This window comes from Cryptomeria japonica, chromosome 9 (assembly GCF_030272615.1).
Source record: "Cryptomeria japonica chromosome 9, Sugi_1.0, whole genome shotgun sequence".
Taxonomy (NCBI): Eukaryota; Viridiplantae; Streptophyta; class Pinopsida; order Cupressales; family Cupressaceae; genus Cryptomeria; species Cryptomeria japonica.
In genome coordinates this window covers 193,535,960-193,542,031 of record NC_081413.1, presented here as the reverse complement: position 1 = coordinate 193,542,031, position 6,072 = coordinate 193,535,960, and positions in this window count along the sequence as shown.

Here is a 6,072-nt window from a genome sequence, read left to right as displayed (position 1 = left end):
CCTGAACAACTGTTAACCTGTAGAACTGTCTTTTTTTGACTTCAAATTTGTCTTGCATTTCTGCCCAAAAGTCTTCTAATGCAGGCACATGCCCCTCATATGATATTGACATCATTCCTTTCAGCTTGCCAAATAGTTCATATCGCGGTCAGGCATAGTCAAAGTCTTTGAGGGATAAATCTTGTAAACTCCTGAATAGTTATCTTCGCAATATGTAAATTATGACATTTATAATGCTCAAGGACTATCGGGAATGCAATTCCCATCTTGTGTTTTAGAGTCATAAGGGATTGGACCCCTATAATTTTCCTTGAATATTCAAGCATGATGATTATGTTATTGTAGTAACAAGGGAGCAAGAAAGGGTTGCCTGTGAATCTGCTCAACCTAATGTAAGTGGACCACTAGTTTTAAATGAACCATGTTCCCCATTCTTGGATTAGTTTATTACCTCAGGGGATAGTCGGTATCCTACATCTCTTGTCATTCTGCAAATGATTACATATATAAAGGCATCATTGATCCTCTTAAAGTGGTTTTTGGCCTGCTCAATAGGCAATTGAGTGTAATACTCCCACACTCTCTGTTCTTTAGGTCCTTCCCCTAGTTTACCATTAGTGTTCAAGCCTGGCTAAATACCACTATGGGCAACCATCCAAATCACACAAGAAGTCATGAAGAACTTCTTGGTTTGAAGTACATTGCACATTTGTTCGTGGATGTTATCTGATATGATCTGTGCCCAATGGAAATATTTCTTCCCTTTAAGGATGGTATAGATGTAATGATACATCCATTAATGGTAGTGTCTGCAATCCTCTTTACCAAAGGATATACTAAGCATGATGATGAGGTCACAAGTAGCATCTTTGTAATCTACTCTTAGAATGTTGTCTGATGCCTTTAGACCTGATTTCCTCGGATTATTAAGCCATACTTCATTTATATGATGTATGTTATTTTTCATATCCTTATTGAACATTTGATAGCTTCGTCCTTGGTAGTTTGGAGAACTTCATTATATTCGCGATACCAGAGGTCATGGCCAACATGTTAGCTGAAATGTCCACCACTATATTTCCTTTGGTGTCTAGGCACTTTCTAGTATCTTGGTTGTAATGTTGAGCAATCTCTAATACTGATTCAGGAGATTAGACTGCTTGGGGAAAGACTGTGGCCTCCATGAGCCCAGATCTCTTGATTATCCTATATGCAACAGTTAGGTTATGACTAGATACTTCTTCCCTTATTACCTCTAGCTCAATATGTCTTATTTTAGTGTCGGTAACCCATTGCAACTCATTCTCAAACTTTTAGATAAGTGTTTGGTCCTGATATTGATATTCCATTGTGACATGGTTCTTTTCGAGCCTAACTTCATTCCTAGTCTTCTTCCTTGAGGTTGTTACTGCTTCCATATGAGCTCTTTAACTACCAAAACAAAAATCAAAATCAACATCTTAGAAACCTTTTTCAATAGCAGTGAACTTTGGAATCTTGGGGTTCTAGGGTTCTGGGTTCAAAAAAAACCATTCTACTAATCTATAGCCTAACTTCGGGATCTTGGAGTCTCGAGGTCCTAGAGTTAAGAAAAATTTAAGAAGAATCCACTCTGGAATCCCGGGGTTTCGAAGTTCCAAAATGGACCATGGAAAAGAACTCATCGAAGATATACTCTGAGATCCCAAGGTTTCGAGGTCCCAAAGTACAAAGGATCAAAACTCACCACTCTGGAATACTGAGATCTTGGAGTGGTAAAATAAGATAGCATAAGTTCCAAAATCAAGCTTTGGGATTCTGGGGTTATGTGGTCCTGAAGTTATGAATGAGACAACAATGAGAACACTTTGGAATCTCTAGAACTCGGGGTTCCAAAGTGTTGGAAGGATATGACATGGGGCACTTTGGAATCTTGAGAACCCAAGGTTCCGAAGTGGGCTTGATCAAAAGCTTACCTTAAGGGCAGCACTTTGGGATCCCAAGAACCTAGGATTCTGTCGAAGTGAAGGAAATGACAGAGGCATAGAGATCGAGATTTTGAGAACTCGAGATCCTAAGGCAGTCACAAAAATTCAAGGGCAAAAACTGACAAGGCCAAAACAAATGACTCAAGATACCTTATTCAAAAACATGGAAACCCTAAAAAAGTGAGAAATAAAACCTAGGCTAAAACACAAGGCAGGGAAGGAGACCTACTTGGACAAGAAGGAGAGGGAAACACAAAGCGCACCAAGAAAACATCAAAATCGCTTGGATCGCTCAACTCTCAGAAGGACAAAGCACGTGAAATGAGCAAAACGAAGCAAGGAGGGGTATAAATATACCCCTCGGTGATCACGGGAATCGAGACATGACACACTTCAGGGTTTTAGGATCCTGAGGTGGAAAGGAAATCCACCTTGGAACTTTGGAGTCTGAAAACTTTGAAGAGAGGACAACAAAACAAGGAGAACTCGTAATCCCATGATTTCAAGGTTCTAGGGCTCCAACAAATGAACAATATGGAAGGATCGAGACTTTAGAAACCTAATTTCCTGGAGCCTTCACAAAACAAAAAGGGCAACACACACAGGGCTTCAGAATCTCGGGATTCTGGGGTTCCGAGGTCTTGAACAAAACAAAAGAGAGATCTCGAAACCCCGAAGTTTCAAAAGAAAATAGAATAAAAGCACCTCAGTGTTTCGAAATCCCAAAAATCGGAAGCCAAAATAAAACAAACAACAAAAGGGATGCACTTCGAGATCTTAGGAACCTAAGGTTCTGAAGTGCAATAAGAAAGAACAAACACAAGGTGCCTCAGGGTTTCGAAATCTTGGAACTTCAAAGCAAAAACAAAAGAAGACAGAGCAAAGGGACGCACTTGGGGATCCTGAGAACCCGAGGTTCTGAAGTGTGAAAAGAAAACAAAACCAAGGCCACTTCAGTGTTTTGATAACTCAAAACTCTGAGGTAAACACACAAAGGGAAGAAAAACATAAGGGAAAACAAACACACAAAAACAACACAAGGGGGACCCAGATTTCTAAGCAGATAATGAAGGGGGGGAGTATGCAGGGCATAATAGGTATGGATAAGTTGAAACAAATAGGATGCCTGATGCTTATGAAGATCCTTAGCCTCGTTAAGATCAAAGATGGAAAAAAAAGATGGATATATATACGATGATGGAAATTGGAGGAAGGATATTAGGAGATGTGGTAGGAAGAATAGAGTGGATGGAACTTGACCCCAAGTACAAAGGTCTCCATTTGCAAAAGGGCGATGTGTAAAATCATCACAATATCTAGTGCCAATTGAATAAGTGTTCTTGAACATTTCAAAGATAGAGACCCAACCCAAACTTAGAACCTCTGAAAAATTCAACTGAACATATCTAGTGACTAGGAAGCATACTCAAAAGGGAAGAAGACTCCCAAACTGGATCAAGGTACTTAGTATTTGATTACCCATGTGTGTAAATGCATTCATTGTGGTCCATATGATCATTGTAATCTTTAGAATCTGAGGTGACTAGCCACGTAAGTTATCCTGACTTCAAAAGCATATTGGATAGAGCCTCTCTTCCAGTGAGCACCTATAAATCTGATGAGGTCATCATTGTAATCTCATTAATATTGCTCAATTTCTAGCCAAGCATTTTGATATTGTATGTTATTACATTTTTCCTTTTCTTTTCATAATATTTTCTTTTCTTTCTCATTATTTTCTTTTGATTTTTTGATATTGTTTTTTCTCTTGTCATTTATTCTTTTGTGAATGGGCTTGTAAGCAATGAAACCCACGTGGGTTACATAATTACAGTGGTGCTGAAGTAAGATTTTAGATTTTTCACTAGCCACATCTTCACCTAAAAAACCACAATGATTTAGGGCAATTGATTAAGTGTGTGAGATATAGTAATCATAAGACTTCAGTATCAAGGTACAACATGTGATTCTTTTTCCAAATTGAGTACGCATCCCAACAAAAAGATAGTGTTAAAGAAGAAAAACCTCAAATTCTTAAGTATTTCATGAATATATATCTAGGAAATGGACTAAACATAATATTGACTATGGGTGAGTGTGTGAAAAAATAACACAAATGCCTATTTCACAAATGAAGTATTTATGCAAAGGATTGAATGGGAGGGATGAAAGGATGGAAAATAGGTGTTGCATGGAAGATTTGTGCAAGGCTAAATGGAAATGTCTTCAAGATCAATGTTGGCACATACCTTGAGAGGTGGTAGAGTGATGGAGGAAAAGTGGATCTTGGATTTTGAAATTCTGAGGGAAGAGTGGATGTTGAATTTGGGGCATAAGGATCCAAAATGGATTAAGGAAATGATGGAAGAATAGATTTGGAAAGTGGGAGATGTGTAGATGGATGATTGAGGGAAGCTTTTGGAACAAGTTTGGATGCCAATTTTGATTTTTCTTTAGGATGCAATTCTTTTATGGGAATTCACATTGATTTTTATTTTTATTTTCTTTTTGGTTTTTTGGAATGCATTGCTTCTATGAGCGACTTAGGAATCCACATAGTTTTTTATTTTTCTTTTCTCATAATGGGCCTTTGTAGCCTTTTGGATATTGATTTTTTATTTTGGATCAGATTTTTCTTTGATTTGACATGTCTTTCATAGTGGACATGTTGATCTTTTGATGGATATGAATTTTTAGACTTATGGATTTTATGCTTGGCATCTAAATTGCTTCCAAAAGGAATGGGATTCATGAATGAATAGGAATGATATGGAGGTATTTTGGATGGGTTGATGTAGGTAGATGGATGGAAGGTCCTCAAAGACATATACCTTTGTTGATCTCGATTTATGATAGGGTAATTGGATTGTGAGTTGGGGGTCATATGAATAGTGGATGGAGGGATATAGGGTCCTAAGATAGATAGAAGAGAGGAAGACTTTGATTTTGGAATAAAAGGACCCAAAATGTAATGCAGGGGAAAATATGCATTGAACATTAAGACTTAGTGAGTTAACCACCCAAACTCAAATCTAATTTACAAAATCTGCAAACACAATAAGAAATATGCAAGGACCAATAATTTAATAATGAAATTAATCAAATAAACTCAATCAATCATTGGCTGCACAAAATATATTATTGCTATTGTCTTCTTTGTGGAATGTTGGCTCTCAGAGTTGCACTTTAAAAACTGCAATATGATAGCACAAGAATTTAAAGATAGTGGTTCTAAGATATAGATTGTAAGACAGTGGTTCTAAGATAGATGAAAGAGAGGAAGAATTTGATTTTGGAATCAAAGGACCCATAATGGATTTGAAGGATGAAGGGGGATGTTTATGTTGGGATTTGGAAGAAGGGATGTGGGATTTAGTAGGGACACTGATGTTTTGAGAATGATTTGTGTAGCCAAGGCCATGATAATTAAGATTTGCTTTGATATGAAGGGGTTCTAATGTACCTTGTTCATGTAGGCCTAACCCTTTGCCTTGATAATGCATGTTTTGACAAACCTTTTTAGCAATAGGATACTTGTTGCTTTTAAAATAACACACGAGTCCATTTTGAGGAGAATATGGTATGGAAGAAACGATAGGATCATGAATTAGATTGGATCAAATGAAAGTGGAGGATCCCATTTGATAAATAAGTGGTTCATGACTAGCCTTGACAGGGGTAATGGGATCTTGAGGTGGTTTAGGAGGATTATGACATGGAGATGAAAGGAAACTCTGATCTTGACTTGGAATAGGATCATTAGAGTTTGTCTGTTGCTCTTAATTTTGAATTGGATCATTGAAGGGGATGGATGGAATATCATGATCTTGCTTAGGAGGTGGGTGTTGAATGGTGGTTGGAAGGACACTTTTCTCTAGGGATAGAAGAATATTGAGGGGATCTTCATAAGACTCTTCATAGGTGGGATCTTCATAAAAAAATGGATTAGATTGGAGAGTCATGGTATTTTGTGATGAGTGCCTAAATATGACATTTTTAATGATAATTTATGCTTTAAAACTCTTAATGTTTTGTTAATTAAAGTGCCTGGCGACAAACTATATACATGCATGTTTATTGCTTTTTCATTTTTTACTCTTCTAAT